The sequence below is a fragment of the Coenobita brevimanus genome, chromosome 104 (genome assembly GCF_032717465.1).
Source record: "Coenobita brevimanus isolate Jiangsu-jjx chromosome 104, ASM3271746v2, whole genome shotgun sequence".
In the NCBI taxonomy this organism is placed as follows: Eukaryota; Metazoa; Arthropoda; class Malacostraca; order Decapoda; family Coenobitidae; genus Coenobita; species Coenobita brevimanus.
The window spans coordinates 15,911,665-15,933,178 of NC_137057.1; the positions used below are offsets into that span (position 1 = coordinate 15,911,665).

Here is a 21,514-nt window from a genome sequence, read left to right on the forward strand (position 1 = left end):
CAATAATAACTTTAACAATTCATCACCCATAACAAGTCATCACCCATTCCCCCACTAAAATCTTCAGACGGTAACATTACAAATGTCGCACGTGGTAAAGCGAATATCCTTGCGAGTACATTTGCCAGAAATTCTACTCTAGAGGAAGTCAGTCAGAACGTCCCAGTACTAGAACATGACTCAACTGAAATTTTTCCACTTAAAATACAGACTAGATAAGTAAAAGCCATCCTAGACATTTTACCAACCAACAAAGCTCCAGGCCCAGATGGAATTCCTTCAGTTGTTCTGAAAAAATGTTCCCCAGAACTTGCCTCACTTCTGGCTAAATTATTCAGACTATACATGCGTACTTCTTCATTCCCTAATTCATGGCAAGGTGCCAATAACCACCCAGTTCTGAAGAAAGGAAGTTCCTCTGACCCCTCTGATTACAAACCAATAGCTGTCACACCTTCTTTTGGTAAGGTATTTGAAACTTTAAATAATAATCACATAGTTAAACACCTTGAATCCAACAACTTCATTAGTGATAGACAATATGGTTTTCGCCACGACAGTTCCACCATTGATATACTCAATCTCCTGACTCATACCATCCATCAGGAAATTGACCAACATGGAGAAACTCATGATATAGCCCTTGATATTTCGAAAGCTTTTGACAGAGTGTGGCACCGTTCCCTGCTGTCCAAATTCCCTTGCTATGGACTAACGTCTTTTGTTCCTTTGCTTTCCTCATATCTCAGCGACAGAAAAATAAGAGTAAAAGTAGGTGATGTATATTCCAGTTTCCACTCCATTAATGCCAGCATGCCACAGGGATCAGTTCTGGCACCAACCCTGTTCCTGGTTAATATTAATGATCTCTTATCTGTTACCTACAATTCCATCCATTCATATGCAGATGACTCGACATATCATAGTTCATTCACAATCAAACACGCATTTACAAAGTCTAATATCTCTAACTCTCAACTCAGTACAACCATCTCCATAATCAAGACTTATTTAAGATCAATGAATGGAGACAAAATAACCTTGTCTCATTTAATGCTAGTAAAACCAAATATATACAATATCCTAACAGACAGATATTGCCAGATTCTAACTATCATCCAATTGCTTTAATGTCCTGTGTCTCAAAAGTTTTCGAGTCTATTCTTAATAGAAAAATTTTAAAGCATCTTTCCTGTTACAACCTTCTTTCAGATCGTCAATATGGCTTCCGTCAGGGATGCTCCACTGGCGATCTTCTCACCTTTCAGACTCCTGGTCATCCTCCTTTCGGGACTTTGGCGAAAGCCTTGCCATCGCACTTAACATCTCAAAGGCTTTCGATCGAGTCTGGCATAAATCTTTAATTTCCAAACTCCCCTCTTATGGTTTCTATCCTTCTATCTCTGGCTTCAAATACAGCTTCCTTTCTGGTCGTTCTACAGCCACTGTTGTAGACAGCCATTGTTCTATCAACAATGGTGTTCCTCAGGGCTCTGTCCTACCACTGACTTTCATCCTTTTATTCATCAATGACCTTCTAAGCTGTATCTAACCTTATCCACTCATACGCTGATGACTCCACCCTTCACCTTTCCATTCGGTTCCCGCAACGTCCATCTCAGCAGTTGCTTCAACAGACAAGGGATGAGGCTATGGCAAACCTAATGTCTGACTTGGCTCGTATCTCTGACTGGGGTAAAAATAATCTTGTTGTTTTTAATGCATCAAAGACTCAGTTTTTACACTTATCAACCCGACACAATCTTCCACAATAGTACCCACTAATGTTTAATAATATCCAGCTCATTCCTGCATCATCCTTGAACATGCTTGGGGTTTCATTCACTCGGGCCTTATCTTGGAAAGATCATATTGCATCTCTTGTAAAATCTGCTTCCAAGAGATTAGGTGTGCTAAGCCGACTCCGTACCTTCTTTACCCCTGCACAGTTGTTGACATTATACACGGGTTTTATTCGCTCCTGTTTAGAGTACAACTCTCACGTGTGGGGAGGCTCCCCATATGCAGCTGTTCTCAAAAGGGTGGAATCAAAAGCCTTTCGTTTCATCAACTCTCCTTCTCTTACTGGCTCCCTTCAACCTCTGTCTCTTCATCGTACTGTTTCATTTTATCTCTTTTCTCTCGCTGCTGTAATGGTCGCTGCTCCTCTGAACTGTCTGCTTGCATCCCTCCACCTCTACGACGGGCACGTAGCACCCATCTAGCAACAAACTCTCATCCCTTTTCTGTCCAACTCTTTAATGCAAGAATTATCCATTACTCCCAGTCCTTCATTTATGCAACAGGTCAACTCTGGAACTGTCTCCCTTTGTCTGTATTTCCTACTTCCTTTGATCTCCAGTCTTTCAAACGCAGTGTATCCAGGCATCTCGAAATGAACGGATCTTGAATTTGGCTCACGTTTGTATTGTTTTTTTTTGTTTTTTTTTCTTGGAAGGAACACTTTGCGGGCCCCTGGCCTTTGGTTCCTTCTTTCCTGCATAAAAAAAATAATCGTATATTACCTTTAGTGCTACAAATATTCCCATCTCCAGAAGTACTGAACTTCTCAGTGTTTCACTTAACAATGCCCTCAGCTGGACCTCTCATGTCAGATGACTTGCTAAAACCGCCTCAAAGAATCTTGGATTATTGTTCAGAGTCCATAACTTCTTCACTGAAGAGCAGTTAGCTATAAAATAAGAGTCATGTGCACCCTCAGCTAGAATATTGCTCACCCTTGTGGAATGGATGTGGCGAGGTTGCACTAAAACAACTAGACAAAATTCAGAACAAAGCTGTTGGAATTATTAATAACCCTGCTATTATAAACAAACTATTTCCCCTACAAGTAAGAAGGAATGTTGCCTCCCTTGCATTATTTTTTTAGATACTTTTATGGCAAATGCTCAGACGAAGTTGCATCCACTGTGCTACCTCTCCATGCCTTCCCTCGTGCTGCACGGGCATCTGGTAGCCCTCATGACTGGAATGTCACACAGTCATATTGCAGAACTTTTGCCCATCAGAATTCTTTTATACTCCGAACTGCATCTCTCTGGAACTCTCTTCCCCGGAGTTGTTTCCCCCTAAACTTCAACCTACAGCTGTTGAAGTCCAACTGTTACAGATTTTTTATGAATGGATTATGCCAGTAATCTGATGTATGGATTATTTTTTTAATGCATTTGTTTTTCCTTCCTCTGTTCTGTTATTCATATATATATATATATATATATATATATATATATATATATATATATATATATATATATATATATATATGGGGAGACTATTAGACAAGAAGGACTGAGATGTTAATGTGGATGTACTCGTATGTGAATTTTTTTTTAGAGATAATTTGTTCGGGAGATGGCTGGTAGAGTTGAGCAGAGGATGTTGCGATGGTTTGGGCATATGGAGAGAATGGATAACGAGCGATTGGTGAAAAAGATAACTAGATCTGATGTGAGAGGTGTAAGGCTGAAAGGGAGACCATGAATAGGATGGATGGACAGCGTGAAGAGAGCGTTGGATGCGAGAGGGTTATCTGTTGAGCGAGGAAGAAAGGCTGTGCGTGACAGAAATAAATGGAGAGAAACTGTGAATGAATAAATGATGACGCAGGCCTGAGGGGATATTCTCCCGCATTTGGTCTGATCAGCTTGTCAGGTCAGGTGCGGGTAAGGGGATGGGTCTATTATGATGTGGCAAGGGTAAACCAGCTCTGCTGTTGGGCCCTGTTGCGGATTTCACTGATTACACTGCGCAGTTGACCCTTGTGCGGTGTGGTGCGGTGAGGATCTGTCCCTTCTCCCCTTTGGGGCTAAGATGCGAATGAATATGTTTGAATGGATGAGTAAATGGGAAGTGTGTCATCCTTTCTTCGCTACCTCCCTTTCCTTGGGGGAAGCAGCCTAGGTATATAGATAGATAGCCTTTAAGATGGCTTGGCCATGTGAATAAAAGGAGAATTGGATATTGGCTAGTAGAGTACAAGTGAGATTAAGGATGGTAGGGAGTAATAGAGACTAAGGATGAGATTAAGGGATGGGATGGAGGAATGAATGAGAGAGGGGAATATGAGATGGGGGCAGAGCAGCCTAATGGCTGAGGACAAGTTGACATGGAGGAGATTTGTTTGTGGTCACTTCTAACGGGATTAAGCACCGTATCATGGCTTGACTGTTAAGGCATTCGAATCCGTGTGTTTGGGGGATTATTACAGTGACTGGTCGTCTGGTAAGGGAGGAGAGGAAATTTCCACCTTCACCATGACTGTCAGACTCTTCTCTCCGTGGATGTACACTCAAGTCAAGCGTCAACTCAACAAACCCCGGGCAAAGCTGCAGATGGTGTGTGAGTAGGAGGGCTCGCTAGGATCGTTCTCCAGCTGTACAATAGGGCGTTGAAAAGACTGATGGTAGGTGACTCCTGCTGCCGCCTCAGCCCCTGCAACAGCCACATCAGCACACCCCACGCCACCACGCTGCTCACAATCGTCACCCACACCGGCCCTTGGATGGAGAAGTGAAAGAATTTTATCTTTCATCAATAAGAAGATAATTTTAGCTATAGTGTCACAAGTCATTTTTTGTTCTATTTGATTTTCCGCTAACACCGTACGCTTCGTAACCTTGGCCTTTGATCTTTCCTTGTGAGCTTACCTCTGACCGATTGTTCTCAAAATCGAATTCATTTCTTATCGTCTTTTTCTTATCAGTTCCAGAAAGATTACTGTAAATCAGATAAAAACTTAAAATCGACCTTGCGCTGTAACCATGATGTTTGACTTAAAAAAAAAAAAAAAAAGGTTCATTCCATGTCTGACCCTCAGCTATTACACCACGTTTGCACAGAATCAGACTACAGGTGTTCGTGTTATTAGGTTAACAATCACACACATGGGCTGAACTCTGACCATGCCCTCAGCGCTTCACCTTGGATTGATTGTTTTCATATTGATTTACTTCATTCTTGGCCTACCCTAAGCCCTTCCCCAAAGATTGGTAGAAACTGGATAAAACTGTTAAAGTTTATTTTGATGATACTCAATTTGATGTTGACTCTGACTTGCTGTTCTACAAAAATTAAATTTTCTCATGGCCAGTCCCGCAACACTTCCGCCAAGCTCAATGAAATCAGATAAAAAATTTTTGAGAAAATTTAACACACACACACACACACACACACACACACACACACACACACACACACACACACACACACTGACAATTTAGTTTATTCCATTATCAAATCTTTGCTTACAGAGTTAAATATACAATATTTAATATATCAGGAGACAAGCTATTGTTTACTATAATCATTAATAATATCCACAAGAAATATATTGCAGTACAGTAAACCAAAAGAGTATCGAATCTCTTACCGCTCGTATCATTCTGAAACATGGACGAAGCGTTGTGACATATGCAGCACTCTGTGATTATAAGTGCAAATATTATCCTTGACAGTTACTAGGACTCGACTGGTCTCTGGGTCCTCAGTGTGGTAACAACAAAATCCACACTGAGCAACTTTACTTGATTCATATTCATGTACCGAGTACCGAGTCGGTACTTGGTACTTGTTTTTTTGTACCGGTACCGGTAGTGACACTGCAAGTTTAGCCAAGTACCTGTACCGTTACCGACGGTACTTTTTGTGTACCGGGTGCCTACCTCTGGAGGACGGTGTGGTACTGTATATAAACTGCAATACCGGAAGACTATTACACCCGCGCCCACAAAGCGCAAGTAAGTGTTTCGTTTTTATCAATGTGTGTGTGTGTGTGTGTGTGTGTGTGTGTGTGTGTGTGTGTGTGTTTTAACGAAACTGATAAATGGGTTTAGAGTCAACCCATGAGCAAACTTTTTATTTATTTTATTTTATTTTCAGAATAACAGGTCAAAAGGTCAAAGTTAGTGAGCTAGATCAATGTCTGAACTAGCAACATTAGCCAATACATTATTTTTTCCAGTTTTTACCCAAATGGGGAGAAGGTTGAGGGTAAATCAAGAGTGCAGTGATTCAGAACAAGTATACGAAGGTTAAGATTACAGGACACAGACAAAATAGACCCGTGTGTGTATTTGGTTACAAAGCAGCTCAAATGGCTTTTATCAGATTTTAACCAAACTCTGGGGAAGGTTTGAGGGTCAGCCAAGGAGTAAACCTATCATTTCTACCACTTTTTAAAACAATAGATCAAGGGTCACGGTCAGTGGGCAAGGTCGCCTTAAACAGTTTTTATCGACTGAGACTAATCTGTGTGGAAGGCTGGAGGATGAGGCCTGAATAAGAGTATTCGATTTTGAGATAAATCACTCAAAGTTAATGTCACAAAGAATGGTCAAAGGCCAAAACTGCAGGGTAAATTCAACCCTAATAGTATTGCTTTGAAATAAACCGCATTTGGTGGATGGCTTGGGAGTCAGATTCTAATCCCTTTTTAGAAGAAACAGTCAGTGTTTAAGGTCACAGGGCAAGGTCAAAGCTCGACCTGCGTGTATGTGAACAAAAAATCTGAACCAGTTATCATCTAATTTGGATAAACCTTTGTGAACGAGTTGAGGATCACCCAAGAGGTTTATTTATTGCATTTTGTTGAACAGTAAATCAATGGTCAACGTCACACGACAAGATCAACTTAAAAATTTCTATTCTGGTGTAGAATAAACTTCGTGGAAACCTCAGATTTAGAAAAGGATGAAGATTAAGAAGACTCAAAGACAAAGCTCACAGGGAAATATCAAAGGCCAAGGTAACAGGGCAAAGCCAACTCAAAATTTCTGAAATTATTTGAACCAAAGTTTATGGAAATGTTCAGGGTTAGTAAGAATGGCATTTCAGTTTTGAGACTAATCTGTCGAACGTCATGGTCACTGGGTTAACTTAAATATTCGGGCCACAAACCGGTTCACTAATAAGATGTAGGTTGTTTAATCGTCTGACCTTGGGAAGTTTCTTAATGCCAGAATAAAACAGGTAAGTCTTACGCTAATGCCTCAGGGATAAATAGAGCTAGTCTTGTAGCTCTCGTATCTTGTCTGAGTTCGTTCCCCCAATAAGAGGAGACTGAAGATGCGGTGGAGAGATAAGATGCCATCGCATTTAGCCCCGTCAATCCAGGGATTTACTTTGTGTTACAGTTTAGTACAACAGAATTCTTACCAGCGTACAAAGCTTTTTTCCTCAGCTTAAGCGTGACTTGTCGAACTGGAGAGATTATATTTCATCCTTCCATATAACCTTCACTGCTGGACGTCCTTCTGGATACGAGTAAAATCGCCTGGATGTAACACAAATAAGATGAAGTACGTCATCGGTTTCAAGAAATTAAAGGAAAGTGGTGTGTTATAGGAAGATTCTCCTATCACAGGATGCTGTGTCAAGCAACAGACAGAAACCTGAGTGAAGATGAACGAGAGCGGTTTAACCATTTCAGTCAGATGACGTCATTTTGTAGTTTACTATTGCGTCTACTAGACGATGCTTAGCTGAGGACAGTCCCCTCGTAGAAACGGGGTCAATGGCTGTATCTGTCTCTTCCAGTTTCATGAGCTCATCAAAAATTTGAATATCATCATGAGACTAAATGAACTGCTGTAAGTCAAGCAATCCACGGGATTAAACTTACATGAGAATGGTTTAATAAGCTGCAGGTGCTGGGGAAGAGGCCGAGGCTTGGGTGACATTATACACAGCGCCTCAGGATTATAGACACGGGAGAAATCAATAACTTGCACTCGACCCGTAGTTGGCGACAGCACCAAGGAGAAGTCTGCTTTGTTGTGCTGTAGCGTTCCCACCGTGCCCGACCAGTTGCCCCCGCCCATTGGAAGTCCGAACTGTTCTATCCAGGGTGATCGCATCTCATAGCTGCAATGTAAATATTAAAGACATAAGTACTGATCCACCGTACAACTACCGCGCCCGATTAGGTGCCCGCGTCCATTGGTAGCCCGAAATGTTGTACGAAGGGCATATCCTAGCTAACTCCTGGGACAGAAGTTTTCCTAATATTTCGCCCCATCACTTTCCTCTGTTGGCTAGGGTAAGGGAGAGAGGGTTGGTATACTTCTCTACCCACAGGTGATACTCTGATACGCTGCACCAGTAAAGAAAGCAATATACATACCCTAAACGTGAAACAGATGCAGTAGAATAGTGGATAAACGTTTGTCTCTGAGTGTACAGTTGTGAACGTAGATGCTGATCCACGTCATTACGATAATTAATAAGAAAGATACCAACGACTTTCAAATTCCAGTGGTAGGATCTTCGGAGCACAAAAGGTTTTCAAAATTTTATATCAGAGTTATAACAGTTCGACTGAAAATGGAAGCCATATTATTTTCTGCTACTGTACATAAGCAGGACTGTTATTCTCACAGGCTTACGAAATTCCATAAAGCCTCTTCCTTAGCGTTTTGTTACCTCGCCCGGAAGGAGTCTGGCAAGGTATTGTTTTATTTGAGTTTGACTGTTTCTTTGTTTGTTAGCAACATTACGGAGAAACGGCTGAATGAAATTGTATGAATCTTTCAGGATATGTTGGCACTGGTCCCAAAAGAAAGTGATTAAATTTTGGATGTAACCGAGTGACTCTGAAAGATCAAAATCCAGGTCACGGATTTTCAGAGGGCTATAACTTGAAGGAGGTTGAAGATAGAGATATTTACTATTGTGAAAATACAGGAACTCGTAATATGGGCTTTCATATGGCACCAAGACCTTTGACCTTGTGTGACCCTGAAAGGTCAAACTCAAAGTTACGGATGTTCAAGGGGCTATACCTCGAAACTAGTTGAAGATAGAGAGATATTTACTATTATCAACATATTGGAAGTTCCATAAAGGTTTTAAACTGATACCATGACCTTTGACAGTGACCTTGAAAGGTCAACCTCAAGGTCACGGATATTCAGGGGGCTATAACTCGAAACTGGCTGAAGATAGATATTTGCTATTATCAAGATATAGGAAATATCATATGGGCTTTTATTTGGTACCATGACCTTTGACCTTGCCTGACCTTGAAAGGTCGAATGCAAGATCACGGATTTTCAGAGGGAGTAACTTGAAAACATTTGCGACATTACCTTAGACTTTAACTGTGTTCCGTACTGACACTAAATGGCAGTATCGATTAAAGTATTTAACAGAATAAAACACTGCTGTCGGGCGAGGTTTGTTGTGCCTGGCACCACTTATTTTAAAATTTGCATTTAAGTATCATCTAGTATATTAATGAGGACCTTCATCTTTGATAAAAGGCCATAAAAACATGCAAGAAGACATTCAAGTAAATAATGCATAGTAAACAGTGCAAGAAAAGGTGCTGTAAAGTACCCCATGTTCGTGAGAACACAGCACAGCATCTCACTCCTTAGCCGCTTTATTATGGGGACGATATTTTTCTCTCTCCTTACTATGATATTCAGCTTAGAAGGGAATTTAGCTTAGAAAAGGCTGGGTGAGTAAAAAAAATAAATGACCTCTGCACTACTAGGGAGCTGTACAAAACTGAATATAATCTCTGGAAACAGCAAGACAGATAAAGGAACATCATCGAATTTTAAGTCATATTTCCCTACACACCTTACCTACAACCTTACCTTTGTGCATCTCACTTCTCACCACACGCCTCACTTACAACACACACCTCACTTCTCATCACCACACCTCCCACCACACACTTCACTTATAACCATACATCTCACACATAACCACACACCACACTTATCACCAAACGCCTGGCATCTTACCGCACACCTCACTTGTCATCACACAGATCTCTCACCACATACCACACCTATCACCACACACCTCCCCTATCACCACACACCCCACCGATCGCCACACAACGCACCTCTCACCATACAGCACGTCTCTCACCACACAGCACACATTTCACCACATAGCACACCTCTCACCACACTGCACACCTCTCACCACACAGCACATACCACATCTCTCACCACACACCATTCCTCTCACCACACTTCATGCCTCTCACCACACACCATTACTCTTACCACACACCACACGATTTACCACACACTGTACTCAGTCGGTAGAGAGGTGGGTCGCAGTCCTACCGAATCCAGGTTCAAATCCCGGCTGGATCAGGGAACAGCTTAAGGATTTGAATTTCATATAAAGCAGACTTTACTGATCTACTAGAAAACCCACCGACATGTCGTAAAAATACCCTCGCTAATACCAATGCACCAGTCCTGTATGACAGCCCTAGCATGTATTTAATATGGACGGTGGATGTTAGCACCGAAGTGGTGACATGTAGAGGTGTATGGTATATAGGAGGACTACTGGGCCTTGGGGCTGTGAAGCCTATGCCTAGAGTCGGACACATAAAAAGAAAATAATAACCTCTCATTATACACTTCTCTTTCCTTTGGTTTAAAATATTCCACAAAAAACACTAATACGCAGGTGAAAGTATTAAACTCACATACTGAAACTTTTCATTGAGAAGATTCAGGAGGATGTAATTCAGACTGGAACTACAGTATCTTTAAAATGAACACCTCCATTTGTGGATGTAGTTCTTTGACATGAACGTTGGATTGAAACAGGGACGTGTCATATCTCCATGATTGTAAATTTTACGTAGTGTATATGTGGATGATATAAAAAAAAATACTAAGTGGGATGGCTAATGTTAGTGTCCTTAGTGAGATAGAGTGAGATTTTGAAAACGTATTATTGTTTGCTGATGATACTGTTGTTTTCAATAAAAACTGGTGAGATTTGAAAAGCTTGGTGAATGAGTTTGTAGGTGTGTCTAAGGACCAAATTTTAATGCGAATGAAGAGAGGAGTAAAGTCTCTCAGAGGAATGAAGTCAGAATGAAAAATGAGATTGAATGGTCGGGAAAAGGAGAACGTGAGAGCCATTTTGGAAGTGTGATGAGGAAGGCCGGGAGTGTAGAGAATGGATTGTTAGAAAGGGTACAACAGGGAATGATGTTTGCAGGTACACTGGGGGTTGTGATAAATAATAAGGGAGTCTAAGTGAAAGTACACAAGCCGTTGGACGTATTGTGATACCTCTTTCTCGTGTAAAAAGGCAGAACAGTCTCTTTTTTCTTTTTTTCTTTTTTCTTTCTTTTTTTTTTACGTGGACGCAGTCAATTGTGAGAGAAGTACAAATGAGTTTTCTGAAAGGAGCATGTGGAGTTACGTTCATATACAGAATGTCAGGTAAAGTTGATGAACGTTGTGGTGCTGATGCAGATGTGCTGTTTACAGTTTGAAGTTTGTCCTGTGGAGAGGACGGAGAATGAGAGATTGACTAGGAGAGTGTAATGCGTGAGGTGAAGGGGAAGAGGGGGATGAGAAGATCGACGATGAGGTGAAGACTGAAATGAAGAGGTATAAGAATGAGGGAGGCGAAAACTATGGGAAAGGCAGTTTGATGGCGGAGGAAAGGGTGACATGGAGGCAATTTGTGTGTGTCGACTCTATCTGAGATTTAGGCGTCTATTTACAGACATAGACATTCGTCTGCCTGATCAATATTCATCATTATGAAACCAAGACACTTTGTACTGGATTTAATATCTCCACCTCACACCACACACCTCTGCCTCACGTATTTACGCTGTTTATTGGTACTCATGGATTTTTTTATTTTTTTAAGCCCACGACTGTGTATCATCAGTAAATTCTTTATCCCTCATTCTCATCACGTCAAAAAGCATGAATTTGAATTGTGAACGAGCCATACCTATTGCACTTTTTCCTTTCTTCAACGTATCACCTTGGACAGCCTGGCTTCGAACTGAAGATTGTGTGATTCCTAATCCAGTTCCTAAAAACTATCGTCTTTAATAGCATAGACTTATACTTCTAACTCTGTGATATACAGTTCAATCCATTAACCAAGAAAAATAAATAAATAAATAAATTTTAACTCGTCTACTCCTCCATCAAGAAACCTGGAGTCTATTTCGTGACTTTGGGGTGCCCAGTTCATTATAATAATTCTTCATAAAGACTGAATTTCAACTCTTATCATGCTATCCCTTGTCCACCCATTGGTCCCTTTCTAATCGTCTATTCCAAGTTTTCCGGAATTGATCTCGTGATTATTCAATCGCCAGCTCAGTTGTCTGGTCCCTCAAAAAGTTTAACTTATATCTCTAATCTAGTCTGACTGACGTGAAGTTGAGTTTTGCAGCCATGGTGTGCAACATGCTGAAGTCAAGAGAAGGTCTGGGAGTGATAGGGAACTGGTTGCCTCTGGGATCCCTCTTGTAGTCCGTATATGGCAGTAGTTCCAGGCCAACCAAGCTGAACCGATGATCGTGCAAGTTGTTGGACTCGTCTGAAGGAAAATAAAATACTGGAATCAAACTACAACAACATCCATATAACTGCAGAAGGAAGAAAATTAAAACTGAGAAAACGATGCCAAAGTAATCAAAATGTATGACAACAAAGGAAGAGAAGCAAATCCATGGGTGAAAACAAAGTACGAGGAAATACATACAAATGCTAGTTATAGGAAAAGTAGCAGCAAGAATGACATGATAAATAACATGATAACAGAATACAATAAACAAAGAAGGGAGAAACAAAAGTAGAGGTCAAGCACAGTAAAACGAAGAATGAAAATGTAACAAAAAGAGAAGGGAAAGAAAAGAAAGGAAATAACAAAAACAAAATACTATAAGAACGCCTAGAGGAAGCATATTCATTTTCAGAATCTTGTCTAGTCATTTCTAGTTTACTCATGCTATATTCAGTCGACTCCCTTCATCCTTGGCGAGACTCCTCACAGTGAAGGGATTTTTTAATTCTCTACCAACCCCTTCAGTTCGGAAAGTTGGTTCTAATCTTAAGAACAAGACCTGGTGGTAGTAAGAATAAAATATGAAAAATATCGCCATATTCGCGTGGCTCATGAAGCAGAAAAAGAACTACAAAATAAAATAAAATATGAAGGAATAGGTGGCATAGTAACTCTGTGAATCCAATGTCGTCTCTCTTAGTTTACTCCGCCAAGCTTTTGACTTTTTTTTTTTTTTTTTTTACTCGACATTGGAAATATTTATCAGCACAATTACTTTAACAGTCCCACTAATGTACTGCACAGTATATTAATAACACAACTATATAATTTATCATCCTTAATCTTTCTAACATATGCAAGGGGGAAGCGGTGGCTCAATCGATAGAGAGGTGGCCTGCAGTCCTAACGGACCCAGGTTCGAATCCCGGCTGGGGCAGGGAACAGTTTAAGGATTTGAATTTCATTAAATCAGGCTTTATTGATCTACCAGAAGACCCGCCGACATGTCGTAAAAATACCCCCGCTAATACCAATACACCAGTCCTGTATGAGACAGCCGTAGCATGTATTCAATATGGACGGTGGGTGTTAGCGCCGAAGTGGTGACATGTAGAGGTGTATGGTATGTAGGAGGACTGCTGGGCCTTGATAGCAGGCTGTGAAGCCTATGCCCAGAGTCGGACACACACACACACACACACACACAAAAAAAAGTGTGTTTATTATCTGTTCATACACAGTTCCATCATATGTTTTGGCAACCCTATCTGCCGACTCCAGTTAGTAACAGGTTTATTAAGTTCCGCTTTTGCGGCGCCTCTCTCGCACGCTCCCAGGCAGGGCAGACTTGCTCAAACTCTCACCGGTGCAGACTGTGCCATCTTGCCATCCTGGCTGAGCCCTGCATTCCCCAAGAGTTTAATATAAAGCAAGAATATAATATACAAAACCTTCACTACAATTTACTTGTAACCTCTAGAGTCTACACAGACTGAGTCTGCGGAACTGAAATTTAACCGTACACCAAACTTTATTTAACATGCTTTCTGCTTCATACTTGCTACCACCAGACGACTTGACTAGGCTAATGAGAAACGTTTTATGTACGAGGTATTAAGTATAAACAACACCTTCCCTGCAAGGGGGCTGTTCTAAGCTAAAGAGAATCGTCTGGGGTAGAAATGAATAAATAACAAAAGAGGATGCTGCAGTATTGAAGGAAATAAGCTGCACAATATCGGCTGGTGGGAGCCAGAGTGACGATTGATAAGACGGATGAACAAAAACCTACCAAAGAAAGTGAAAATATTAAGAAGAAAGTAAGTATAATAAAGCAAAGAAAAAAATCCAGGACAAAGCAAAACAACATGGAACAAGAACAATTAATATAACTGGCCTACAGGAGAGAACAAAATAGGAAGAAAGACGAAGCAGACCTAAAGGAACTGCTTGAGCCAACAGATTAACAAGGAAAGCGATGCAAAACTAAATTAAGATTGTCACATTCTCTCGGGAATGCAGGATGGTCTCAACAAAATCATCTCTAGTTCTAATCTCTCCTCACAAAAGTTGATAAACTCTACAGATTCATATGTCACTTTTCGCTAAAATACAGGGCAGTCCCGTACATAGCTCTCTGGGTAGTTTATCTGTTGCGAGGACGTCTCAGTCTGCTTGTGTGACTGTAGGTAAGGCAGTGGACGGGGGTTAATGAAACAGACACAGCAGAGCGTAAAAAGCGTTGTGGGAAGTTAAAATTGAGAAGGTGATGCAGGGTATAGACACCGACAACACTGACTGAACCATCCGTCTGTACACAGCAGCTCGCCTTGCAAAGCTTTATATATGGGCCACCCTTTACGTGTTTTTGCATGGTTTGACCCTTGACCCAATAATACCCCCAACACACACACACAAAAAAAAAAAGACCCATTGCAGGCGACGTAGGACCATTCTTTCTGCCGCATTTCCAAGGCAGCTTAGAAGGGAGGTGGGCTGGAAGGTGTTCTTATCCTTGGGTTTAGGGACAGGCTGGAAGGCTGCCTTTTTCCTTGAAGAGGGGAGTCGGCCTGAGCTCCTGGAGTGGCTAATCAGACTGAGGATAGCTTCTTGTGCTGAGGGGCCAGTGTTGTTTAGCATGGAGTAAGCGATCTTGTCTAAGCCAGGTGCTGTGTCTGAGCTTGTTTTCAGTGATTCTTCGAGTTCGTGGGTGGTGAAGGGATGGTCTGGTGTGCTGGGATGGGTTTTTGCTGTGGTGACGAGCTGTGAGCGTCTCGTATGTAGGGCGTTCTGTCGTGCTTTGGTGATCTGTGGGAGCTGTTCTGGGGATGTGTGTGAGGTGAATGCTGCTGCTAACCTTTCTGCTTCCCCTTGTGGGTCCGGGTGGGAGGGGGTCCTGATTGACGGAGGGCCCGAAACTGCTCTTAATTTTTTCCAGAGTGTGCCTATGTTTCTGTGTGCTCCTAGGGAGCAGCACCACTCGAGCTACTTTTTCCTCTTTGATTTTGCTTTTTTCTGCGTTGGTTAGGCGGATGACTGCTTGGAGATATTGTCTCCCTTCGGGGGTGGGGTTGGATCTGTAAATTTTTTTGGCTCTGTTGAGGCTGTGGTTTAGTTCTTTCACTCAGTCACAGTAGAACCAGTGATCTTTATAGTAGCAGAGGTAGGAGGAGGTTAGTGGTATGGCTATGTCTGCTGCAGTTTGGATGGCTGAGGTTATTTGTTTTTCGTGTTCATCTAGGTTTTGTGGGGAATGAAGTCCGGTTAGCATTGTTTCAAGTGAGGAGTGGAAGAGGTTCCAGTCAGCCTTTTTCGTATTGTACCTGGGGGGGGGGGTCTGATGGGTCTTGGTAGAGGGGCGCAATCAAGCATGACAAGAATGGCATGGTGGTCAGATGTTGGGGTTGGGTGTATGTTCCACTGTGCGGTGGAAGCAATGGTGTGGAGGCGAATGTTAGGTCCAGCCGTCCTCCCTGTAAGTGGGTTGGTAGGATAGGGTCGTTTAGGATGGCTATGTTATTTGTTTCATCTAAGAGTTCATTTATGTGTTGGCCAGCCTGGTTTATATATGCTGGGGAACCAAGTCGTGTGTGATGTGCATTAAAATCGCCTCCAATGAGGGTTGGTTGGTTTGAGGCAGCTGTGAATAGTTCGGCGAGGTTTAGTTCTGCCAATGGCCTGCAGTAATGTTAAAGATCCGCAGGGTACCATTTTTTGTGTTACCTGGATCCCCTGTATTTCTGTTCCCCACACTAGGGGGTGGCATGAATAGGTGTGCTGTGTATGTGGTTTCTTATAAGTATGGCACAGCCTCTAGGGCCGTTTTCGGTGTGTGGGAGGAGGTGGGAGGTAAGACCTTTGAGTCTGAAGGTGTGGTGTGCTGGGATAAATGTTTCTTGTAGAAGGAAAATGTCTATTTTGTGTCTGTGTGCAGTCTCTTCCAGAAGAGCTCGTTTGTTTTTGGCTCCCCGAGTATTCCATTGAGCAATGTTTAGGGTGTTGAGTGGGGTGTATTGTGTTAGAAGTGGTGGCGGTTGGGCTTATGGGTGAATGTTGGGGACGGCAGAGCCATTGGTGATAGGGGTTCTTTGGTCTCCAGTGGTGACCATGAGCGTGGTCGAGATCCCCCTTTTGTCTTCTAGAGAGGCTGTTCTCCTCCAGTGGTCTTTTATTTTTCGTGACTGAGAGTGTGGCGCTGGGGTCCTGTGGGGAGTTGTGTTCTTGGGGGCTGCTACAGCTGGGGGAGGGCGTGTGATTTCTTCTGGGGGGGGAATCGTCTTTGTTGCAGAGGTATGGGTCCTCCACCCACTTGTTTATTACCTCGTCCACTGATGGGTTTAGTGTTGTGTGGTCTAGGGGATGACCCAGTAGCATCCCCATAACTGTCATTATTGCCCTCCCAAGTTGTCGGCCGAGAATGAGGAGAGCTTCCTGATCCAATAGTATCTTTCCTGGTTGTGCTGTGCTCTCGGTTTGTGTTGACGAGGTTGCTGTCATTAGTGAGGGGGGAGGGTTTTGGGGGAAGTCCTGAGTTGTACTGATGAGGTCTCCATGGGGGGGTTGGCTGGGGTGGGTGGGGGTATGGTTGTAGTTTGTGGAGTTTGGTTGACAGTAGCTGGATTGGTTGTAGAGGGATGAGAGTGTTTGGTTGCGGTTTGCTTGCAGGGAAGGGAGGAAATTCGGCTTGGGACAAGGGAGGCGGGGGTGTTGTTGTTTGGCTGACCCCAGACGAATGTTCCTGGAGGGGCAGGGGAGGTCTCAAGCTTCTCCTGCACCCATTTTGTCTGTGCTTCTATGCTCCTCCTTACTCTCTCCAGGTGGGCTGGGCATAACCTGTTCCAGGCATGATGGTTTCCACTGCAGTTGGGGCATTTTGTCATTACCAGCTGCTTGGCTTTGATTTTGGTCAAGCATTGCTCGGTTTTTTGTTTCCTGCTGCAGATGGCGCATGTTGGAGGGCACATGCAGTTCGACTGGTGGTGGCCGAACTGTTGGAAGCTGAAACATCTGAGCAGTTCTGGGGGAAAGGTCTTAGGTAGAACGTGCCCCAGTTTCCCAGGTCCAGTTTTTGCGGAGTGATGTTCTTAGGGTGACTAAGACCTGTCTGGTGGCTAACCCGTTTGTCTGGCATCGTACAGGTTCTTCCACCTGTGGGTGTTTTAGGATGGGGGTTAGGGGTAGCCATTGGTTGTAACTCATAAAGATGACCTTCTGTGTGGCCTGGTTCGGATCTATTTGGGTTATAGCGACAGGCTTCCCTGCGACTGTGTTGCAGGACTGGAGGATTTTCAGGGATGTGTTGTCTAGAGGGTGTAGCACCAGGCTGTAGTCCCTTCTCAATGATGTGGTGAATTTGAGGTCGGGGCGTTCTTCTTCCAGTGTCAATACCAATTTGATTGTAGTTAGGAAGGAGTTTTGTTTTGAGACTAGGAAGGCTGGGTATGGTGTGTGAGGATGGGGCTGTGATCTCACGGATACTGGCGGGTTTCTCCTTGTGGAAGTGTCTCGGCTGGGGTGGGTTGGTCGTGTGGCTGAGCTGTTGCCGCTGTTTTGAGAGGTTGGTGGAGTGGAGGGGTCATTGGCTTGTTGAGATACAGTTGGGTTTGCCCTCTTCTTTTTTGTAGTTGCCACCGTGAAGTCATCCTCTGTGCTGGAGTTAGCGTGGGGGAGAGTGTCTTGGTCTTGGTGAGGAGGGGGGACTGTTCCTCGGTTCCTGAGTTGTTCTCGCTGTCTGTGTCGGTCGGGGGTTGAGGGGAGGTGTCCATATCGATGACGAGGTCTAGGCTTTCTGGGGAGGGACAGAAGAAATCATCTATGTTGCTTGTTGCAGAGGCTGTTTTACCAGGGCCGTGAGTATCTGCTTTCTTCTTCTTGACTCCTCTGATGTTGTTTCCGGGGTTCTTGGTCGCTTGGTCTCTGCCGGAGGTTTAGGGTCTTGAGATTTCTTGCTTGTCAGTGTTGCCAGAGCCGGTGGTTTGGAGCTGCCACTCTTCACCTGCTTAGGTGGAGGAGCTTTTGGGATGACTCCTTTCGAGGTGTTGGACACTGGTTGGCTTTTCTTCATAGTGCTGATAGATGTAAGAGGGAAAGAGGTTTTGCCCAGGCCTACCTATGCCGGTGGTCCTCAATGCTGGGTTTTGACCTCCCCCACTCTCTGAAGAGCGTCGTAGGGAGGGATCCCTTGCACCTACACCGGACTGCCCCTATAGGGGAACCTAAACTCTAACAACTTGGTGCCTCCCTGCCACTCCCTGGCTCCCCAGTGTCCTAGTGACCCCCTTCCAGGCGGCCCTAAACTGCCTTCCCTCAGGGTTCGGTTCGCCGGTAGTAGAGTGGCAGGAAATCCTCTCGTCATTTAGTGGCATTTTCACACAAATGAGTAGCCCAACCCGGTCAGGCCCAACCCGGCCAGGCCTGACCCGACCCGACCATAACGCTTTTGAGAAGCTTATATCTCAGCAACCACAGGGCCGATCACTGAGTGGTTTGCGCCATATGACAGCCCCATTCTTTTAAGATTTGTTTTTGACAGGTTTCATCATGTCCTGGTGGTGCACGTGGCACGTGACACGCGCCAAGTGCAGCATGTCGAAACTCTTCAAAAGAGGGCCACAGGCCAGACAGTTTGTCATAAAGGCATGAACCTTGGTAGGTAGAGAGCCATCAATATACTGTACATTAGGCATCCATGGGGTGTAAGGCGACTTTTCAATACTTTCGGATTTCATTGGCCTTGTTCGTACCTCGTCGACAGAGACGTTTTACTGGTTCAGCACGTGGAGGTTTGTGGAAACTGACGATTGAGGGTTTGACAAGATTGTGGTGTGAGGATCCAAGTGCTGACAGTCCCTCTATCTCGTACTGATCTGGGTTATTTGTCAGGAATAGGGCAAAGAGACAGGTGCTGTGGTCGGGATTATCTGGTATTCAGATTTGCTGTTTTATCAGCTGAGTGACATTAAACGATTCTTCAGTTATTCTAGACCAGTATAATCAGTTCTGGAAGAATGCAATAACGATTCTACATTATGGACTACACGGTAATTTCAGTAGTAAGGTTGAGGTTATGGTTAGTCATGTGTGAATATGAAGTCAAATACGCTGGATTCTGATGATACAATGGGGGAGTGATAACCTGTAAAGATTTATTTGGTTATATTAGGATAATTTAGTTTGTGTATTGAGGAATTAATATGCAGCTGTCAGGAAACTGACAGAATATGTTTCAAAATGATGTCCTCTGTACTGTATAAAGCAACAATTCACTCGTTTTCGCCTCCAATCGTGAACACAGTGTGGTTTTCCAGGGAAATCAATGAAGTTGAATACAAACTTATCACAGCAGAAAGAACAGAACATAAAGGCGTCACAGTGTCGAGGAAAATAAAGGTTTAGCTTAGACCCGTGGTCTTCAACCTGTATTCAATTTATTACCTATTAATTGCGCCATTCACGTCTTCATTACTATATATATATATATATTTATATATTAGTACGGCCATACCACGATGAGCACACCGCTTCCCGTCCGATCAGCGAAGTTAAGCAACGTTGGGTCTGGTTAGTACTTGGATGGGTGACCGCCTGGGAACACCAGATGCTGTTGGCATCCCTACGTGTGAAGTGGGGTTGGTGGAGGATTAGTGCCCCTCTCCGTAAAACAATTAACTCCAAGCCCTTGGCCACCCCGTCTGGGATACATGGCGTCTGGCAATGAATGAATGAAAATATATATATATTCATCACGTACATTTATCATCAGGCAATTTTACCTACAGCAATATTTTAATGATTAGCAAAATTAATAAACTTTGTTAAAAAATAAGAAAAAAAAAAAAAGCGAGAGAGCTTGTTTAAAACATCATTTCATATTTCCATTTAACAAGTCAGTATTTAATTATAAATAACTTTCTAGTGGTATGTATTAACGTATATTTAGCTTTCGTTGACAATTTAAGTGTAAAGAATATTTCCATTTAACAAGTCAGTATTTAATTATAAATAACTTTCTAGCGGTATGTATTAACGTATATTTAGCTTTCATTGACAATTTAAGTGTAAAGAAGAAAGACGAAAACCACACAGAGTGCAACATCCGTGCTCACCAGTAATTTTAAGGGTTGAACATTCGTCCTAATTCTTGACTTTGGACTGACTGCTCTCAGCATTGAACCAATACACTCTGGTCTGACCTTAAACATTACCATCAACTTTTGTCTGAATAGAATAAAAACTGTTTGACTTGATCTTATCCTGTGACTTTGATGTTTGACATACTTTCTCCAACACTCAATGTCCGCCTCCTGACGAACCTCTCAGACGTTCCACTAGGTATGGTTTAAAGTAGGCCAAAATATACTTTGGTTATTTTTTTTTCTCGTACAGAGACACGGATTGAACCTTGACCTTACCCTGTATCCGTGACCTTAAAGTGTTTCCCCAAATTTATTCCCTGCGTTCCTACCGTACCCTCACCCCATCCACAATGTTTGGTCTAAATCGGATGTACATTATTCAAGGTTACCTTAATTGATCAAATTTTGACCTACCCCTGTGACCTTGGTCTCTAACCAATTGTTCTCAGGCCCAATAGGTTGATTCTCTAGCTAACCCTCAATCATTCCACCAAGTTTGGTTAAAAGTGGATCCAAACTGTGTAAGTTATTATTTTCGGAGAGAGAGAGAGAGAGAGAGAGAGAGAGAGAGAGAGAGAGAGAGAGAGAGAGAGAGAGAGAGAGAGAGAGAGAGAGAGAGAAAGAAGGACATCCAAACGTCCATCAAAACAATACCACCATTTAGCATCGCAGGCATAATTGTAATAAAAAAGATAAACATATCAGAGATTGGCAACTTGACCACAAGTTAGCTTGGCACCTTTGGTGTTTGGCTATACAACGCCTCTCAACTCTGTCCCACTTCTCCAAAAGGAGAATGATGGACTGCAGGAGATTTGAATCATGCAGTCCACCGGCTTCTCGTTCGGCTGAGCCTGAGGTTGCATGAACAAGAAAATATTCATAATTCAGTTTCAATCAACAGCTTTTGTAAACAATGCAGATCTGAAATACAATGTAGATAGTAATTAAGACATACAACTAACTACAGTTAGTCAAGAAAAAAATATGCTGAGAAGCAAAGTCATTGTCCTTTACAAGGGAAAAGTGGAACAGTATCTCAAGGATGAGATGTAAAA

General features: G+C 42.8%; 1 non-coding gene across 1 annotated transcript; it reads left to right on the plus strand.

Moving 5' to 3' along the window:
- The first annotated feature begins 19,811 nt into the window (after positions 1 to 19,811).
- LOC145416192 (5S ribosomal RNA) lies at positions 19,812 to 19,930 on the plus strand. The gene has a single exon (XR_013900235.1). It is a non-coding gene; the product is annotated as a 5S ribosomal RNA (ribosomal RNA).
- Positions 19,931 to 21,514: the final 1,584 nt, after the last annotated feature.